Raw genomic sequence first — 22,693 nt, 5'->3', positions numbered from 1 at the left:
TTCTTCTGACTTGTCCCATTGTTCACAGGATTCCTTTCAGAAGTGTACATGAATTGGTTATTTGCAACCATTTCAATGAGCTCTTGAGCCTCTGTAGGCGTCTTCTTCAGATGAAGAGATCCTCCAGCAGAGCTATCCAAAGACATCTTGGATAGTTCAGAGAGACCATCATAGAAAATACCTATGATGCTCCATTCAGAAAGCATGTCAGAAGGACATTTTCTGATTAATTGTTTGTATCTTTCCCAAGCTTCATAGAGGGATTCTCCATCCTTCTGTCTGAAAGTTTGGACTTCCACTCTAAGCTTGCTCCATCTTTGAGGTGGAAAGAACTTTGCCAAGAAGGCATTGACTAGCTTTTCCCAAGAGTCCAGGCTTTCTTTAGGTTGAGAGTCCAACCATATCCTAGCTCTGTCTCTTACAGCAAAAGGGAATAGCATCAGTCTATAGACCTCAGGGTCAACCCCATTAGTCTTGACTGTGTCACAGATTTGCAAGAATTCAGCTAAGAACTGATGAGGATCTTCCATTGGAAGTCCATGGAACTTGCAATTCTGTTGCATTAGAGAAACTAATTGAGGTTTAAGCTCAAAGTTGTTTGCTCCAATGGCAGGGATAGAGATGCTTCTCCCATAAAAATCAGGAGTAGGTGCAGTAAAGTCACCCAGCACCTTCCTTGCATTGTTTGCATTATTGTTGTTTTCAGCTGCCATGTCTTCTTCTTCTTTGAAGAATTCGGTCAGGTCCTCTAAAGAGAGTTGTGCTTTGGCTTCTCTTAGTTTTCTCTTCAAGGTCCTTTCGGGTTCAGGGTCAGCTTCAACAAGAATGCCTTTGTCTCTGCTGCTGCTCATATGAAAGATAAGAGAACAAGAAAATGTGGAATCCTCTATGTCACAGTATAGAGATTCCTTGAGGTGTCAGAGGAAAAGAGAAATAGAAAGAAGAAGGAGAAGGAGAATTCAAACTTTACTTAGATAAGGTTCGAATTGTGCATTAAGAAGGAGTGGTACTCCATAAATAGAAGGATGTGAGAAAGAGGGAAGTAATTTTTCGAAAATTAATTAAAATATTTTGAAAACATTTTTGAAAACCACTAATTGATTTTCGAAATTAAAAGTAAGAAAGAAATCAAGTGATTTTTGAAAAAGATTTTGAAATTAGAACTCAAAAAGATTTGATTGAGAACTTATTTTGAAAAAGATGTGATTGAGAAGATATGATTTGAAAACAATTTTAAAAAGATTTGATTTGAAAACAATTTTTAAAGATATGATTTTAAAAATTAATGACTTGCCTAACAAGAAAAGATATGATTCAAACATTAAACCTTCCTCAACAGGAAAGGCAACAAATTTGAGATGTTCAATCAAATCATTAATTGTTAGTAAGTATCTTTGAAAAAGGAAAGAAATTGGTTTTGAAAACATTTGATTGAAAAGATATGATTTGAAAAAGATTTGATTTTGAAAAACTTTGAAAAAAAATGATTTGAAAACAAAATCTTCCCCCTAGCACCATCCTGGCGTTAAACGCCTAGAATGGTATCCATTCTGGCGTTTAATGCCCAAAATGCACCCTTTTTGGGCGTTAAACGCCCAACCAGGTACCCAGGCTGGCGTTTAAACGCCAGTCTGCCTTCTTCACTGGGCATTTTTGAATGCCCAGCTTTTTCTGTATAATTCCTCTGCAGTATGTTCTGAATCTTCAATTCTCTGGATTATTGACTTGAAAAGACACAAAATAAAAAATATTTTTGGATTTTTAATAATCAAAATGCAACAAGAATCAAATAACAATGCATGCAAGACACCAAACTTAGCAGTTTGTATACTACTGACACTATATGAGACACATAAACACTCAAGTCAAGAGAATTCAAAGATCAGAGTAAGAAATCATCAAGAATTACTTGAAGATCCTTAAGACACATGAATGAATGCATGCAATTGACACCAAACTTAAAATGAGACACTAGACTCAAGCAAGAAATATTTTTGGTTTTTATGATTTTCTAATTTTTTTTTTGTGTTTTTCGAAAATTAAGTGAAAACATCAAAATTCTTAATGAGAATTCCAGGAATCAGTGCAATGCTAGTCTAAGACTCCGGTCCAGGAATTAGACATGGCTTCACAGCCAGCCAAGCTTTCAAAGAAAGCTTCGGTCCAAAACACTAGACATGGCCAAAGGCTAGCCAAGCCTTAGCAGATCACTGCTCCAAAAGCAAGATTGATAAAAAATCAACAAGCTTCTGTGATGATAAGTTGAAACCTCGGTCCAATGAGATTAGACATGGCTTCTCAGCCAGCCAGATTTCAGCAAATCATCATGAAACTCTAGAATTCATCTTCAAGAATTTCGAAAAAAATAAATGCCTAATCTAAGCAACAAGATGAACCGTCAGTTGTCCATACACAAGAACAATCCCCGGCAACGGCGCCAAAAACTTGGTGCACGAAATTGTGATCAATACTTTTCAAAACATAAACAATCCCTAGTAATGGCTCCAAAGACTTCGTGCTCAATACCATGGCATAAACACAACTTCGCACAACTAACCAGCAAGTGCACTGGGTCGTCCAAGTAATAAACCTTACGCGAGTAAGGGTCGATCCCACGGAGATTGGTGGTATGAAGCAAGCTATGGTCATCTTGTAAATCTCAGTCAGGCAGACTCAAATGGGTATAGATGATGAATAAAGTAATAAGATAAAGATAGAGATACTTATGCATATCATTGGTGAGAGCTTCAGACAAGCGTATGAAGATGCTTTCCCTTTCGCCTCTCTGCTTTCCTACAGTCTTCATCCAATCCTTCTTACTCCTTTCCATGGCAAGCTTATGCAAGGGTTTTACCGTTGTCAATGGCTACCTCCCATCCTCTCATTGGAAATACGTTCCTGATGCTCTGTCACAGCATCGGCTATCCATCTGTCGGTTCTCAATCAGGCCGGAATAGAATCCAGTGATTCTTTTGTGTCTGTCACTAACGCCCCGCCCTCAGGAGTTTGAAGCACGTCACAGTCATTCAATCATTGAATCCTACTCAGAATACCACAGACAAGGTTAGACCTTCCGGATTCTCTTGAATGCCGCCATCAGTTCTTGCCTATACCACGAAGACTCTGATCTCACGGAATGGCTGGCTCGTTTGTCAGGTGAGCACTCGGTTGTCAGGCGATCAACCATGCATCATGCAATCAGAAATCCAAGAGATATTCACTTCGAGTGCAGGGAGGTCAGAATCCAACAGCATCTGCAGTCCTTTTCAGTCTCTGAATCAGATTTTTGCTCAGGTCCCTCAATTTCAGCCAGAAAATACCTGAAATCACAGAAAAACACACAAACTCATAGTAAAGTCCAGAAAAGTGAATTTTAACTAAAAACTAATAAAAATATACTAAGAACTCAACTAAAACTACTAAAAACATACTAAAAACAATGCCAAAAAGCGTACAAATTATCCGCTCATCAATAGTCTAAACCGACGCAAAATCCATCATCAAACAAATCTACAATCTATAATCGAGAGTATTAGTCCCGAGTCGTTCTTCCCTAGGAATGCTACAAGGATGCATGTATTGGTTAAGTGGTCTTTTTGTGGTTTGAAGAGTGTGGCATAAAAGTGTGAATAAAAGAAAACAACAATCAATCAATATTAAAAGCCTTGGCCAAGGTTGAACATTGGAAGTCCCATCACTATAGCTTCCTTCAATTGTGATAACAAAGGAGTGTTGCTTCACTTAGTTAACCCCTAATTATAGAGGAAAGTTAAGTAAAAGTAATTAACTCAAGTCACAAGTCCTAGTCTTACCCTAGGGAAGTCTAGCTTTAGTGCACTCTAAGTCAATTAGCAATCCTCAATTCTTAATCAACAATTGACATCCATTATTCAAGTGTCTCCAATGACTCAACCACTAGGCCAAGTGAGGGAATGCTACTCCATATCTAAAGTTGGCATTTTCTCAAACACTTGGAGAGCAAGAATGAAAGACATAGTAAAATTGAGAAGAGATTTAGAACTAAAGCAATTCAACACAAGAGATTAACAACAATCAACAATGACAACAATGAAAATGAGATCTTCAATGAATCAATAGAATCCAAAACAACAAAGTTAAACCTAAGATCTACAAGAATTGAACAATTACAAACACTAATTGAGATTAGAGATGAGGATCTACAACATGAACAAAGTAAATTGAGAGTGGCAATAGATCTCACCAAGGAATGGTTGAGAATTGAGAAAATGAAGATGAATCCTAGAGAGAAGTTGGAGTTTCTCTCTCTACAAATGTAACTAACTAAAAAAATCTATCTAAGGATCTAAAATTAGTCTATGGAAGTGAATGTGTGTTAATCCCCTTCAATCCTTAGCTCTTATATGCATTTTGGCGCCAAAGTTGGTTGCTGAAAACCTTCCAAAATCGCCAGGCACGTGTTGCCTTAATGAAGTCATGTGCGATCATCGACGCGTGCGCGCACGGTACGCGTGCGCGTCCCTGTCCTGTGTCGCAATGTGCGCGCGAGCGCCTTGTGCGCGTGCGCGTGCATGGCTGACTTTGCTTCTTTGACTTTTTGTGCTTCTCTCCACTTGCATGCTTCATTCCCTGCTTCCTTTGATCCATGCCTAGCCTATCTCATCCTGAGATTACTAACAAACACATCAAGGCATCTTATGGAATCAAAGAGGAACTAGAATTCATCAAAATAAGGCTTAAAAAGCATGTTTTTACACTTAGGCACAAATACGGGAGAGATAACAAAACCATGCTAATTTATAGGCTAAATGTGACAAAAGGTTATCAAAATACTCTAGATTCAATACAAGACAAACCGTCAAATTGGGGTTTGTCAACCTCCCCACACTTAAGCCTTAGCATGTCCTCATGCTAAAATAAGAGGGAACTAAAGGGTTATGACATTGAATGCAACTAAACTACATGAATCCTATCTAAAGGCAACTATCTAAAGCAATTGGAAATGCTTAGTTCAAACAAATCAATCCCCAAGAGAGCATGTGTAAGCTCAAGAGCTAGGCATATAGGAACTAAGTCCAAACCACAATTGTATTGAATTGTCATAAAGAGTTCAAACTTGCAAGACTATAGATAATATTGGTGAATACATGTGATTGAACTTTTGAACCCTCACCGGATGTGTATCCGCTCTATTCACTCAAGTGTTCAAGGGTCAATCCGCTCAATTCTCTTCTAATCATGTTTTCCTAAATTTGATTTTCTTCTAACAATCAACACTTATTTAATGCATGCATACATTCATCATGAGGTCTTTCATTTAGGTTGTAATGGGGTTAGGGTCAAGGTAGGATCATTTATGGTTAAGTGGGCTAGGATTTGAATCTTTGATTACCATAGACTTTCCCACCTAACCTATTTAATGACCTATACAAATGCAAGCTATCCTAACTACCCATTCTTCACTTTTTCTTACATACTCATGCATTCTTATTCGATTTATAACACCTATGCATTGATTCCTTTTATTGACTTCACTTTGGGGTATTTTGTCCCCTCTTTGCTATATATTTTTTTTCTTTTTCATCATCATATATTTTTTTCTTTTTTTTTTCTTTTCATTCATTTTTTTTCTTTATATAATTTTTTTTCTTTTTCTTCTTTCAAACTACATACAAGAACATCAATGCATAAGGTCTTTACATTTAATCAATACATGAATATGTACCCAATTCCTAAACATGATAGTGTACTACCCCTTTTATCCTATCCAATGTTCCCAAGCCTCACCAACTTTGAATAATAAAACACTCTCACTAGCCTAGGCTAATCAAAGATCCAAACAAGGACTTTTCATTGGTTTTTCCATCTTGGGCTTGTAATGTGCTAAAATAAGAATGAATTGGTTAATCATAGGCTCAAATTGGTTAACAAAGGAATATAAAAGGGTTGGCCATTTGGGTAAGTGGCTAATGAAATAATGGCCTCAATCATATAAATGCATAAATACAAGAAGTAAATGGACATATAGAATCAAGCAAATTAAGGATCACAATCATAGAAAGAGAGCAATTTCACACAAGAATGGAAAATAAGTGGTTGTAAAATGTAACCACATCAATAGGCTCAAGTCTCACAAGCTTGTGTTCTTAGTTCAATACATGCTTCACAAGGTATGAAATTCAAGCAAGTTTTCAAAAATTCTCTTTCAATCAATTGGGTTAATGCCCTATATTCAAACTCCTTGGAAAATTTCAATGTTTGACTAAGCATTGTTGTGATTGAAAAAAATCCAAAAATTTTTCTTAGTTCACCCTTTCCTTTTTCACTTAAAACCAATTTCTTATGCAAAAAGGGTGACTAAATATTTGCAATCCAAAGTACGATCTCTAATCACAACTACAAACTAAAAATAAAGATAAACAAAAATGTATAAAGAAAAATCCAACTAAAAGTATGAAATCTATCATCTAAAACATCCAAGGATATCCATAAGCATCAAAGTATCTAAAATCCAAAATAAATCCAAAATAAGCAGTAAAAGTATCAAGCAGTAAAAGTATCTAAAATAAACTCAAAATACATCAAATATACACAAAAGGTGTGCAAAGTGAGATAGCTAGAAAAGTGGCTAAAATGTTCACCGGTATCTAATGATGCCACCGGCTACCTCCCCACACTTAAGATAAAGCATCGTCCTCGATGCTAATCCTGAGGATCCGGGATAGGTACACCGGTAGGCTCTGGCTGTGGCGGTGGTACCGGCTGAGACTCCTGTGTCTGAGGTGGTGCCTCCATATGTGCTGGCTCAGCCACATGAACACCCTCAGTCTGTAAATCTGCGTGCTCCTCCTCATGGGTCTCCTCATCAGAACCGGAAGACTCTGGTAGAGGTGGCAGCTCAAGGCCCTGGGCCATGAACATCTGGTCAATCCGATCCAGGCGACGCATGATCTGGCGCTGGCTACACTCCATGTACCGGAAGAGACGCTGAACTAACAGGTAAAGCGGCTGAGGTGCGGCTGCGGTAGATGCTCCTGCAGGGGCTGAGGATGAAGAGGGTCCAGCTCCCCCAACTGCTGCTCTGGCTCGAGATCGACGGCGCGAGGCGGGCCTCTCGTGCACCCAGGATCCCCACGGAATAGTAACTGGCTCCTTCTGAGGGAGCGGTGGAGGTGGTGATACATCATCCTGGTGCCACGGAACTCCGGCCCGCTGAATCATCTGAGTGACCAGGACCGGAAAAGGAAAGAGACCTCGGATGTGGGCCCTCCACATGAACTGCCTGATCAGCTGGGGGTAATAAACATCTCTCCCCTCCATCACACAGCTGATCAAGATCAACATGGCAACTGGGATCTCTGTGAAATGAGTCGTAGGCATGACGTAATGAGCGAAGATCTGCTGCCAAGTCTTGGCCTCTCGGCTCAGATAACTAAAGTGCATCCCCTTGGGTGCCGTGTTATCGGCATCCATAACCCAAGGGGCATCCGGAGTAGCTACCACTGCCCTCAATGCCTCAAAATCAAAAGTCATGCAGTGAAGGTCTATCTCGGCCTGCATGAATGCATCAGCGTCACTGGTCCTAGGCCAGCAAGTAAGGGCATCCTCTATGGCCTGCTCTGTGATGGGTACCTCAATCCCCCTAACAAGTACCGAATCAAGGGTGTGGCGGAAGAAATTGCAATAGAACTCCTGCACCCAAGATCGGTTCACCCGGCTCAATTCCCTATCCAAAAAGGCCAAACCCATCCGGTCAATACGCTGGTGGATGATGTCGGTCAAATCTGATGGAATAACCAGCTTCTTCTCAGTATTCAGATTCTTTGAATTGTAGCTTGGGAATCTGAGTTCACAGTAGAGATTGGGGAATTTGACCGTATCCTGAGCCGGTAGTAATTGGTTTGCTTTATCCATGTCATGTAGAGGGTTTTGAGCATAGGCAAGCAGTGAAGCAAAAGTGGGGTTTGGTGTTTTCTTTCTCTTTTTGGAGGATGATGCCTTTCCTTTCCCTTTATCCGACATCCTGAAAAATGGAATAGAATATAGACAATTAAGCATGTAGCATGAAGCAAGTAAAACATTTTCAGGCTGTAAGATAAATGGCAAGCAAACATGATGTGATTTAAACTTGAAACATGGACATCAAGTAAGAATCAGAGAACATAGCCATAAACCAAGAATTCAATGTTTCCAACAATGTGTACAATTTATAAGGAATAGGTATGTTCATCATCATGGCTCAAAGTAATGTCAAGAGGGTTTAAAAATGCAAGTGAATGTCAATTCCAGGAGCAAATAAAAACGGAAATTAGCCCAATTATGAACTTGTGTGCATTATGCAAAGGTTTAGAGAATTAATATGCCAAGTTCAATTTGTCAATAAGAACTAGAAAGAAAATAATTCTTGAAAATTGGGCAGCATTCCGGCTTAAAATTGGACGTTCCCAGATTGCAACATAGCACAAGCAACATGAATACAACATCAACCAATCACAGTAGCAATAAGAAAGCATCCAGGCAACACAAATTGCATACAGAGCAACTCAAATTTGATACTTAGCAAACAAGCAAACAAACAGAAAATAAACACAAACGGAGCACTTATCAGGCCTAGAATCCTCTATCCAGCCCTAGCTACCTAACCGCAATTATTTCTAACTAATCCTAACATACAACATTTGAAATCAGACTAACTAACAGAAATATACAGTAATTAACAGAAATGAACAATTAAAGAGGACAGAATGTGGAGCAGGAATCTGGGAGCGAAAAAGAACCGAGAATGGGAAGTAGAGTTGGGATAGGGGTGGGGGCAGCAGAGGCAGAAGCTTGCACCGCCGTGGACGGTGGCGGTGAAGATGGCGGCAGCCACGGTTTTGCAAGGAAGCAGAAAGAGAGAGTGAATGGCGGCTAGTGGATGAGAGAGAGAGAGAGCGAATGGGGGTGGGTGGTGACGACGGCGCAGCCGCCGGCGGTGGTGAAGGTGGTGACGGGCAGAGGTGGCTGTGGTGGTTGGCGTTCGGGCTGGGGTGGATGGACGAGAGAGGGAGAGGACGTGGGCGATTGGGGTGATGGCGAGAGAAGGGGTTGGCCGTGCGGTGGTGGCCGGCGGAGCAGCGGCGGGTGAGGGTGAGAGGAGGAAGAAGATGAAAATGGGGGAGGTTGAAGAAAGAGTGCGCGACTGCGCAACGTTCCTCGCGTGTTAGGGTTATCAGTTTTTGAATCGACGCGTGCGCGCCCTTTGCGCGTCCGCGTGCATTGAAGAATCTAGGGACCCACGCGTGCGCGTACAATGCGCTCATGCGTGGATGATTAAAATAGGTAAGGACGCGTGCGCGTACCGTGCGCGCACGCGTGCAAGGAGTTGGGCTGGAAGCTTAAGGTTGGCCCATATGAGGCCTAACTCTCTGGTCAATGGCCTGGGGGTTGCACTACCAGGCCTGCGCGTACGCGGTATGTGCGCGTCCGCGTAGAATTGGCAGTTTGCCATAGGGCGCACAAGCGCGATACGTGCGCTCGCGTCCTTTTCTTCTCTTGGGTTATGGACGCGCACGCGGCATGTACGCGTCCGCGCGAGTTGAGTTGGGCCAGGGGCTTATTGTTTGCCCAGAGCCGGCTCAACTCTCTGGGTGTTGGCCCAGAAGCTGCAGCAGCCGATTCACGCGTACGTGGCAGGTGTGCGTACGCGTGCGTTTCCTTATAGTTGTATGGACGCGCACGCACGTAGTGCGCGTAAGCGTGGAGTGAGTTGGGCTTGAGGCACAATGCTGGCCTATGAGAGGCCCAACTCTCTGGAATATGGGTGATGATGCATCCGCTCATGGACGCGTGCGCGTACATGGTGCGCGCGCGTCCACCCCCTCTCTTTTTTTTTTTTGAAATGCCTAAAAGCTCTAATTGCCCAAAGACTCCCCATGGTGCCTACAACTCCTTATTTAGTCGAAAACCACACACTTTCTAAAATGCAAGTTGGTTTTGAGATTTATTCTGTTTCTACTAAGTACAACATACATGTTAATATGCTAGCAACTAATGTACACAAACAAGCTGATTTATGAAATGAAAAACTACCTACAATGGTAACTCGAATCATTTATTAAACAAAATTAGAAGGGAGTGGAAAGAGTTTACCATGGTGGGGTGTCTCCCACCTAGCACTTTTAGTTAAAGTCCTTAAGTTGGACATTTGGTGGAGTCCTTGCTAGGGTGGCTTATGCTTGAACTCTTCTTCGAATCCCCACCAGTGTTTGATCTTCCAATAGCCTCCGGGATCCCAGTTTAAACGTACAAGGCTTTCAAGGGGGCCTAAGCAAGTAACAGGGCCCTTAAGTTGATAGTGGCCTATGTATGTTCCGGGGTCCCATACTTTATTCGTCAACCCCTTTTCTTCTTGATCTTCATGCTTCCAATAGGGTGACAAACTTATTGAATTCTCTTTGTAACTCATGCTCATCATCCTCGTTCCATTGAATTTGGCTTCACTACACTTTTGAGACTCTAAGTTTGATCTTCCATCCCTTATGCTCCTTGATTCAAATTGTCCACCAACATCTAATCCGTTCTTACTTTCTAGCCCACAAAGAGTTGTAAGTTGACTGTCCGTTTCTAACAACGCATATTGATATGGGCCAAGAAAATTAAAGGATGAGATGATTACCCACTCAATTTGTAATTGGGACGGCGACTTAGCAAGGAAGATATCTAATGGTCTTGACATTGTAGGTTCCACTTCCTTTGGCTCCTCCATGATGATTTCCATCTTTTGATGACTCTTTTTAAATTTTTCTTGTTTGCTAACTTCCTTCAAACCTTTATCATTGATCAAGTTATGTGTTGGAGGTTGCGCACCCTCCTCAACATCGGTTTCACATTCGAAGGGGGGAGCTTCAACAAGATCACCATTGTCACTTGATGTAGAGTTATTTTCGTTGATGGAACTTCCTTCTTGTTCAAACTCCTCTAGGTCTTCTTCCACTTCTTTATCTTCAACAATCTCCATTTCCTCCGCTCGTTGCAACACATACTCTAATTCCTTGCGCTCAACTTGAGACTCTAAAGTCTCCCTCATACCTCCCTCTTTGGTTGCTTTTTCACAATCATCCGTGAACTGATTTCGCTTGTGATATGAATCCCAAGAATCTATCTTTTGACGGATGGTTGCTTGAAGTTGATCCATTTCTTCCTTGAAATGATCCCTTAATTCTTGTTCCACTTTACTAACATAAGTAGGATCATATTGCTCTTGGATTAATGGACATTGATATGCTTCCATGGAGGTTTGTGGCAGAGAGGAGAAATCATAATATGGTTGGAAAGAAGATTCATCAAAGCTTTGAGGTGGGAAGTCATTTTGGTTATTAGTAGAGGGTGAAATTATACGGGACATAAATTCTTGGAGGGTAGAGGTGAAACTAGTGAAGGCGGTTTGGAGCTCTTCTTGCTCTTGAAGAATGATACCAAGTGCATCATCCATGGGGACTTGGGTTGGAGGGTAAAAATGTTGGAGTGGTGGTGATTCAAGGGTTACTTGTTCATAATCGTCACAAGGGTATGCATAGGGGGAATATAGATTTGGATCATATGTAGGCAATTGGGGGAAATAAGATGTGGGTTGAGAATATGGTGCGTAGAATGGTGGTGGTTGAGAGGTATAACCATGATAAGAGTCATCATATCCATAGGAATGATATGCATTATAGGAAGGATTACCATCATAGTAACTTGAAGGGGAAGGTAGCCATGATGGTTGCTCATATAGATATGGCTCCCCTCCTGAGAATTCATCTATCCCATACTGTGAGCCATCATTCAAGTTTTCATCGCCTACAAAATAGTCATAGTCATATCCAAAACCACAAGGACGAGAATTCATAGTGACAAATAAGAACAAAACTAATAGGGATCTAAAGCTAACAAAAACTAACAAACAAACAAAAGACAAACATATTCACAATATTCACATATTTACATTAACCAAAAACATGGCACTCATGCGCATTCCCCGGCAACGGCGCCATTTTGACGAATGGATTTTTGCCGGTATAGAAATTATTAAGTGGTCAATCGTAGTATAGTCTAAACCGACGCAAAATCCATCATCAAACAAATCTACAATCTATAATCGAGAGTATTAGTCCCGAGTCGTTCTTCCCTAGGAATGCTACAAGGATGCATGTATTGGTTAAGTGGTCTTTTTGTGGTTTGAAGAGTGTGGCATAAATGTGTGAATAAAAGAAAACAACAATCAATCAATTTAAAAGCCTTGGCCAAGGTTGAACATTGGAAGTCCCATCACTATAGCTTCCTTCAATTGTGATAACAAAGGAGTGTTGCTTCACTTAGTTAACCCCTAATTATAGAGGAAAGTCAAGTAAAAGTAATTAACTCAAGTCACAAGTCCTAGTCTTACCCTAGGAAAGTCTAGCTTTAGTGCACTCTAAGTCAATTAGCAATCCTCAATTCTTAATCAACAATTGACATCCATTATTCAAGTGTCTCCAATGACTCAACCACTAGGCCAAGTGAGGGAATGCTACTCCATATCTAAAGTTGGCATTTTCTCAAACACTTGGAGAGCAAGAATGAAAGACATAGTAAAATTGAGAAGAGATTTAGAACTAAAGCAATTCAACACAAGAGATTAACAACAATCAACAATGACAACAATGAAAATGAGATCTTCAATGAATCAATAGAATCTGTAACACCCTAATATTCAAATCCTTATGCTCGAGTCATAAGTCAGTGATATTACGGTGGTACGACTCTCAGGTGGATTTTTAATATATAAATATAGGTAATTTTGAAAGGAATATTAATCGAGAAGCCTGAAAAGAGTAGAAATAAAATCGCGAAGACGTATCACTCACGTTTCGACAACGAAAAGTTAAACCGCGAAGTCGAAAGCGATATACGGACAAGGCATAAAGGAGATTAAGAGATAGATAACAGATAGATATATATATAACATAAGTAAATAGCCACTAGTCGCGACCCGCGAAGTTTAGGCCGGCTAGGGTACAGTATGAAAGTAGCTGACAACAATATATCCTAATCTCTCCCAAAGGAAACATAAAAGCCTCTATAGGCAAGTTCCAAAAGAGTTCAATACATAATATAATCTTTTCAAAACAAAGGTGGAGAGATTCTAAGCAAACACAAAGTAGAGAAAATAAGGATCTTCGCCGGCTCTCAGACGAACCACAGCTCACTTCTGAGCACCTGAACCTGTATCTGAAAAACAAGAGATATGTACGGAATGAGAACCCCGGGCCCATGGGTTCCCAGTACGGTAAAAGTGCCAAATAAATACAATGCACTGCAATAAAAACTCACTAAGCATCCTAAACTCCTTTTCACCAAGTAATCCAGCCTAGATTCTCACTAATCCATAAATAGGCTTCTGTCGTAAGGGGGTACTAAATCTAGTTCATGTTACACATGTTTCCCAATCCGCTGATTCTTTCACGAATCAGACTCAGAATCATAAGCAAAACCATTGCCAGTTGCTCTGCCTCAGCAACTCTATATCAATACATCATACCCTCGCCTGGAGCTAGTGAAATCACATCACTACGTCCACCCAAGGGGCTCAAATGGTCTCATTCAAAAATTATCATCATTATGCAATCGCATTATCAATTCATCTCATCAAGAACAGCCCCCAATATCCACCAACACCATCACGAGGGATCTCTCAGTGGTACAAACACAAGCAATACAGACAAGTAATACACAAATAAGGTACGAGTAGAACAAGTAGCATGTAATCAGGTAACATAGCATATATGATATAGAAATCCAAAACAAATAGGCAAACCCAAACAATTCAAACATATGCAAATGATGTATGCCTGCCCTATGGCTGATGATATCATCTGTCGGTTATATAGCCAACCCGACACGTCCTGGTAGCTAACCATGGACAGAAACACCCCTCGCGGAGCAAGTAGGCTTGAGCTACAACCCCCTTGCTACTACCCGCTCAACCCAGAGCCAGTGGAACAACCACTACTGCGGCTACTACCCAGGCGGGTGTTTAACAGCTCAACCTGGAGCGAGTGGATTCACCACTACTACCGCTACTACCCAGGCGTCACAATCTCTGACCTGGAGCAAGTGGGACGAACCACAACCCTTGCTACTGCCCAGGTATCTCAAGCATTAACCCGGAGCAAGCGGGACGAACCACAACCCTTGCTACTACCCAGGTATCTCATGCACATATTCATTCAATCTCAATTCATATTATCAATCCTCATTGTTATCAAATCTCAAACATTAACCTGGAGTAAGTGGGACGAACCCCAACCCTTACTACTACCCAGGTATCAGAGTTACATTCATTCAAAACTCCATAATTAACTCATTTATCATAAACATCATTTTCCGTCTCATACCCGGAGCAAGTGGACTAGCCACTGCTACTACCCAGGGAAACTCGCATCTCAGATAGTGAAAGTGCAAATCACAATTATCAATAATTCAGCATAAACATGCATGAATTCTCATCCATGGATCAACATCCATATCAGCCATCCGGCTCACAGTTAAATCCATAACCAGCCAATATTCATAGCATACACAGCTATTCCGGCTCACGGTTCAATCCAGAACCAGCCAATTTATAAACAATTACGGCCCTTCGGCCAATGGCATAACAAGCACTTCCACCACCATCCTCCACATCTCACATAATCATCAATGATCCTCATTGATTATTCATTTTCCCCTTGCTTCACACGCAAGTTACCTCATTCACTAGCCCTTTTCTAATAGCTAGGCATATCATAACGATTTAGGATATAAGTGGTGAGATCGGAGGCTTAGAAGTATGAGATTTGGCTTTTAAACTCAAATATCAACTTTGGCATGAAAACAATGCCACGCGTACGCGCACTCTACGCGCACGCGTGGATGTCCTTAAAAACTCATCGACGCGTAAGCGTCATGCACGCTAACGCGTGGATACCAAACTTGCCCATCGGCGCGCACGCGTCAACCACACGTACGCGCGGGTGTTCTCGTGCCCCAGGCACAACACCGGCACAGTTCTGGCATAACTCTCGGGAAAATGGCTGGGCATTGGGTGCAGCACGATCGGCGCGCCCGCGCACACCACGCATACGCGTGGATGGCACTTTTCGGAAGATAGGCGCGTACGCGCCAGGTGCGCCCACGCGCAAGGGGTTATTCTGCTAAAAATTTTCTAAGTTAAAAGCTGCAGAATTTCACAGATTTTTACCCCAATCTTCCAACGGACATAACTTCCTCATTTTAAATCATTTTTCAACCGTTCTTCGAACGGCATGGACATCCCGGATCAAATTTCATTTCTAAACAGATTTGGTACAAAACAGAGATCCGTAGTCCAAGTTATGTTCCGCCAAAATATGCCCAAAAATCATATTTTTATACAAAACCACAATATGCCATTTTCAAAACAAACCATTTTCAACTCTTTTCAAAATCAATCAAAACATGCCAATTTCATCCCTTTTCTTTGAAATCAATCAAATGTATCAAATTCAACATCAAGCCTCCTCAACTCACACATTGACACATAACCACAATATACCAAATCACTAACTCATCATTTAGCCCACTTCACCCAAGTGGCTCAAACTCAAACATATTGACATATCATATACTACTCCTCATGCCAATTCTCAACAACATCAATTCCAATAAATCACCCTTGTACATAATCAATATCATATTCACTGTCACGTGGTTTCACCCCCAAATCAACCTTAATCATTTCTCAAGCATATATCACAACATACATATCTCTCACGCATTATCATACCATTAAGGCATCAATAATCATACTCACATATATGACCACATAATATATCTCAACCAAAATCAAACATACCCCATCTATACTATTTCACCCAAAGTTTACCAATTTCCACACTTCAACTCCTCAAACCTCATTATTCAATAACCAACCCAATCATTCATATATTCATTATATGAAATTCATCCAATCACTTGTGTCATCATACAATGCACACATCAACTTACCTTTCTTACCTTTTTCCGGCCTCCGGCCCAAAATATACGGCCTCCGGCCCAATTTCACAATTTAAATGTATAAACCACAAATTAATACTCATTACCCCATACATCAAATTTTCAATACACCAAGCATACAAGGCCACACAATTCTCAACCCAATCATCAATTCACATTACATACCAACTATGCATATTAGCATCAACCATTTACACAATCCAAACTTAATCCTAGGGGCATCTAGCCTAGGAATTCTCATCACACCACACGGTACTTAAATGAAACTTAAACCGTACCTCTTGTAGCCAAATCAATTGAGCCTCTTCTATGGAAGTCTCCACCAACACTTAGCTCCAAGCCTCACCAAAGCTCCTCAAGCAACACCAATCTCCCAATTGTGCACCAAAACCATCAAATGCACTAACATAACCAATATTACATACATACATCAACCTAGGGCTCATTAAAATGACAAATCACAAGGGTTTGAGCACTTCTTACCTCAGCCCATATGAAGTAGGGATAGAACCCACTTAGAATCCATGTTGGAGTATCCCTAAACACCCAAAATCACAAGATTTCAACACTAACTTCCCAAAAACGTGTAACAGTGGGGAATTTCGAAAACTGGGCAGAGATGAATGGAATACTCACCAAAAAACTTAGATAGAAATGTAGAGGATGAGAAGAGCGACGCGTGGCCGCAAACGGCTCGTCAATCGGAGCTCCGTAGCTCAAGTTATGGTGGTTTGAAGATCAAAGAGAGTTAGGTTTTCTCTCTTCTCTTCTCTCTTCTTAATTCAGCGCCCCAACCCTTCTTTTTAGGGTAAAATGAGCTGAAATGCTCATAACTAATGTTTATATATGTTGGGTCTTGGGCCCACTTAGGCCCGGTTCACTTATTTTTGTCTGTTGGCCCAATTTTGGACCAAAACCTTTAAGATTAGCGCTCTAAATCGCACTTCAAATATTTCTACCTCCCCTAATTATAATTCCTCATTTCTTAATCTTATTTACTCATAATCAACTTTCTCAGCTGCATTACCAGACAGGTCTCAGCTGGTACTACCGGTCAAAATCCCACTGCGCACTTTTACGCAGAAAACTATGTCTTCCGACTCGAAAAAATTCACTGAATCCAAATATCATATTGAAATCATCAAATTCCAATTGCCAAATCTTCCAACCATATTCGCTCCTACTTACTCATTATTTACTTAATTTCGGTTAGACCGGGTATTACATTCTACCCCCCTAACAGAAATTTTCGCCCTCGAAAATTCCATCCATCACTACGAGTACGCGAGCATAGTATGCCTTTATATCAAACACATAACAGTTCCAAGGTCCCTTTTACTCTGCGCGCTTCCGTTGCCGCGCTCTGATTTCTCTATTTCTGAGGATCTCGGTCATTCGTTCCTTACTTTTACCGTCTCATCAACCCACACCCTATTAAATCTCAAATCATGACATCAATAATATTGCCATCATCGTTGATCATAGCCATCATTCCATATCACTATAATCAATCAAAGATCATTCTCGAAACTATAACCAACACATCCTCGAATTATTGAAAAAAAAAACTCGACAGTACCTCTCCTAAAAACTGGAGTCTACCACCCGTCACGGGTTTCCTCAAACCAATCTAAGTACCACATCAGCATTTCAATTTAGTGGTTTTCACATTCGCCTTTCGAAACCGATCATTATAAACCTCAATCTAATCCAAGGTCACCATGACCAAACATCATAGCACTCATCTCTCGAACACGACAACTTGCACTCAATCATCATCTAAATCCGACTATGCATCAATGGTAATTTCCTCATCCATTTCAGAACCATTAAGGCTCACCGTCGCAATTAATTCCAATTATCGAGAATCAGTATCTGTATAAGCTCACTAAACTTTTAAGTATTCAAAGCATAAAGCATTTTTAATCATATCCCACTTTTCCTTATTATTACCATACTATGCTAACGCTTTTAGCAAGCTTCCGCTATGCCACTTTGATTTCTCGTCAAGTATTAGCTCCATCACTTATTTCCTCAAGTACCCAACCACAACTTAGTATGACTGGCATTTCAAATCAACGTGTCCAAATCCCTCATTTAGGACAATCCCTTATCTATTTAAATCAACGGAACTAAAAGTCACGGGTCAATCCGTTTTACCAAAAATCTAGAGATTAACCAACTATATAACAAACACAACACATCATTCTCAACAGAAAATCATTTACATCATAGGCATTTATCCATTTGTATTAAGGCAATTCCATACTCGGACCATCCGGTTTGCTTCTCAGTCTAATATTAAGCTCGACATTCTCAGTTTAACTGTACAGGCGGTATTATAAAATCATGCACTGTCCTTTAAGCTTGATGATAATAATTACCTCAATCTTACTGTCGCAATCGGCCCGTATCCTGACTCTCTCCTTGTTGGTAATTTCTTGATACATGCCCTGGTAACCCGCACTTGTAACATACGCCTAACCCCAATCGGCAAGGCCTATTCGTGTGATGACTTCCACACCTCTGACAGCTCAGAACATTAGAAGTAGCCGCTGCCCGTTTTCCCTTACCATTCCTTTGGGACTCCTCACTCGTCGCAAAGTTATTCCGTCCTTGGGGAAAGTGTTGTATGTATCCCCTCTCCTTAAACTCTCGACCCCTTGGTGCAAATCCTTGGTTGTGCTCCCTGCAGTGGGACTCCCGACGGTCATTCTTCGCCTCAACAGCCTTCCTCACACATTCTTCAGCAATACGGCTCTTGTTCACAAGTTCAGAGAAGACCCTAATCTCCATCGGTCCAACGGAGCTCAGGATTTCACTTCGAAGTCCTCCCTCATACTTAATACACTTCCATTCCTCGAAGTCTCCCGGAGCTCCCTGACACATGCAGGAAAACCTGAATAGCTCCTCAAATTTGTCTGTATACTCAGATACGGACATAGCACCTTGCTTCAACTGTAGTAACTCCAATTCCTTGGCTGTTCTGGCGGAATTCGGAAAGTACTTCTTATAGAATTCCACTTGGAAGGCATCCCAAGTGATAGATTCATTCCCCTGTTGCAGGAGACGTCGAGCCCCTTGCCACCAATGCGATGCTTCCCCTCTGAGCAAATAGGTAGCAAATTCAACACGCTGCTCTTCAGGCACCAACTGCGCTTGCAGCGCTCGCTCCATGGCCTGAAACCAAGTATCAGCTTCAGTCGGATTGGTGGTCCCCTTGAACTTAGGTGGATTAACCTTTAAGAAAGTTGCCAGTGTCATCGGGCCCTGAGCTTCCCTTCTGCCATTGCCATTATTGTTTATCTGTTGCCCAAGAGCCTCCGCAGTGGCTTGCATAGCAGCAGCCATATTCTCCAACGCCGCCATAAGGTTTACCGGGTTATTCGAGTTGATTTCCGGTTCCTGTGTGCTAGTACGATCTCTCTCACTTCTCCGACCGGGTCCACGAGGTGCCATCTGGTCCCTATATACACCAAACAATCGATATCAAGTTGATCAGTCTCAATATCGGAAGTATAGTGCTTCAAAGTACCAAAGGTACACTCATGGACTTCATGCTAGATGTATCAGTTAGATACCCTAACTAGCACAGGCACAGACTCAGAGTATGCATTGAAGCATAAGCAGTTCCATCCCTCAGGCTCACGAGGACGAACTGCTCTGATACCATAATGTAACACCCTAATATTCAAATCCTTATGCTCGAGTCATAAGTCAGTGATATTACGGTGGTACGACTCTCAGGTGGATTTTTAATATATAAATATAGGTAATTTTGAAAGGAATATTAATCGAGAAGCCTGAAAAGAGTAGAAATAAAATCGCGAAGACGTATCACTCACGTTTCGACAACGAAAAGTTAAACCGCGAAGTCGAAAGCGATATACGGACAAGGCATAAAGGAGATTAAGAGATAGATAACAGATAGATATATATATAACATAAGTAAATAGCCACTAGTCGCGACCCGCGAAGTTTAGGCCGGCTAGGGTACAGTATGAAAGTAGCTGACAACAATATATCCTAATCTCTCCCAAAGGAAACATAAAAGCCTCTATAGGCAAGTTCCAAAAGAGTTCAATACATAATATAATCTTTTCAAAACAAAGGTGGAGAGATTCTAAGCAAAACACAAAGTAGAGAAAATAAGGATCTTCGCCGGCTCTCAGACGAACCACAGCTCACTTCTGAGCACCTGAACCTGTATCTGAAAAACAAGAGATATGTACGGAATGAGAACCCCGGGCCCATGGGTTCCCAGTACGGTAAAAGTGCCAAATAAATACAATGCACTGCAATAAAAACTCACTAAGCATCCTAAACTCCTTTTCACCAAGTAATCCAGCCTAGATTCTCACTAATCCATAAATAGGCTTCTGTCGTAAGGGGGTACTAAATCTAGTTCATGTTACACATGTTTCCCAATCCGCTGATTCTTTCACGAATCAGACTCAGAATCATAAGCAAAACCATTGCCAGTTGCTCTGCCTCAGCAACTCTATATCAATACATCATACCCTCGCCTGGAGCTAGTGAAATCACATCACTACGTCCACCCAGGGGGCTCAAATGGTCTCATTCAAAAATTATCATCATTATGCAATCGCATTATCAATTCATCTCATCAAGAACAGCCCCCAATATCCACCAACACCATCACGAGGGATCTCTCAGTGGTACAAACACAAGCAATACAGACAAGTAATACACAAATAAGGTACGAGTAGAACAAGTAGCATGTAATCAGGTAACATAGCATATATGATATAGAAATCCAAAACAAATAGGCAAACCCAAATAATTCAAACATATGCAAATGATGTATGCCTGCCCTATGGCTGATGATATCATCTGTCGGTTATATAGCCAACCCGACACGTCCTGGTAGCTAACCATGGACAGAAACACCCCTCGCGGAGCAAGTAGGCTTGAGCTACAACCCCCTTGCTACTACCCGCTCAACCCAGAGCCAGTGGAACAACCACTACTGCGGCTACTACCCAGGCGGGTGTTTAACAGCTCAACCTGGAGCGAGTGGATTCACCACTACTACCGCTACTACCCAGGCGTCACAATCTCTGACCTGGAGCAAGTGGGACGAACCACAACCCTTGCTACTGCCCAGGTATCTCAAGCATTAACCCGGAGCAAGCGGGACGAACCACAACCCTTGCTACTACCCAGGTATCTCATGCACATATTCATTCAATCTCAATTCATATTATCAATCCTCATTGTTATCAAATCTCAAACATTAACCTGGAGTAAGTGGGACGAACCCCAACCCTTACTACTACCCAGGTATCAGAGTTACATTCATTCAAAACTCCATAATTAACTCATTTATCATAAACATCATTTTCCGTCTCATACCCGGAGCAAGTGGACTAGCCACTGCTACTACCCAGGGAAACTCGCATCTCAGATAGTGAAAGTGCAAATCACAATTATCAATAATTCAGCATAAACATGCATGAATTCTCATCCATGGATCAACATCCATATCAGCCATCCGGCTCACGGTTAAATCCATAACCAGCCAATATTCATAGCATACACAGCTATTCCGGCTCACGGTTCAATCCAGAACCAGCCAATTTATAAACAATTACGGCCCTTCGGCCAATGGCATAACAAGCACTTCCACCACCATCCTCCACATCTCACATAATCATCAATGATCCTCATTGATTATTCATTTTCCCCTTGCTTCACACGCAAGTTACCTCATTCACTAGCCCTTTTCTAATAGCTAGGCATATCATAACGATTTAGGATATAAGTGGTGAGATCGGAGGCTTAGAAGTATGAGATTTGGCTTTTAAAACTCAAATATCAACTTTGGCATGAAAACAATGCCACGCGTACGCGCACTCTACGCGCACGCGTGGATGTCCTTAAAAACTCATCGACGCGTAAGCGTCATGCACGCTAACGCGTGGATACCAAACTTGCCCATCGGCGCGCACGCGTCAACCACGCGTACGCGCGGGTGTTCTCGTGCCCCAGGCACAACACCGGCACAGTTCTGGCATAACTCTCGGGAAAATGGCTGGGCATTGGGTGCAGCACGATCGGCGCGCCCGCGCACACCACGCATACGCGTGGATGGCACTTTTCGGAAGATAGGCGCGTACGCGCCAGGTGCGCCCACGCGCAAGGGGTTATTCTGCTAAAAATTTTCTAAGTTAAAAGCTGCAGAATTTCACAGATTTTTACCCCAATCTTCCAACGGACATAACTTCCTCATTTTAAATCATTTTTCAACCGTTCTTCGAACGGCATGGACATCCCGGATCAAATTTCATTTCTAAACAGATTTGGTACAAAACAGAGATCCGTAGTCCAAGTTATGTTCCGCCAAAATATGCCCAAAATCATATTTTTATACAAAACCACAATATGCCATTTTCAAAACAAACCATTTTCAACTCTTTTCAAAATCAATCAAAACATGCCAATTTCATCCCTTTTCTTTGAAATCAATCAAATGTATCAAATTCAACATCAAGCCTCCTCAACTCACACATTGACACATAACCACAATATACCAAATCACTAACTCATCATTTAGCCCACTTCACCCAAGTGGCTCAAACTCAAACATATTGACATATCATATACTACTCCTCATGCCAATTCTCAACAACATCAATTCCAATAAATCACCCTT

At 41.5% G+C, this 22,693-nt stretch overlaps 1 non-coding gene across 1 annotated transcript; it reads left to right on the top strand.

The window, feature by feature from the left end:
* The first annotated feature begins 200 nt into the window (after positions 1–200).
* On the top strand, positions 201–308 carry LOC130952924 (small nucleolar RNA R71). Its single transcript, XR_009075098.1, has one exon. It is a non-coding gene; the product is annotated as a small nucleolar RNA R71 (small nucleolar RNA).
* The last annotated feature ends 22,385 nt before the right edge of the window (positions 309–22,693 follow it).

Source organism: Arachis stenosperma, chromosome 9, assembly GCF_014773155.1.
Source record: "Arachis stenosperma cultivar V10309 chromosome 9, arast.V10309.gnm1.PFL2, whole genome shotgun sequence".
Taxonomy (NCBI): domain Eukaryota; kingdom Viridiplantae; phylum Streptophyta; class Magnoliopsida; order Fabales; family Fabaceae; genus Arachis; species Arachis stenosperma.
Note: the sequence above shows the minus strand (reverse complement) of the source record. Positions and strands in the feature narration are given on the sequence as shown.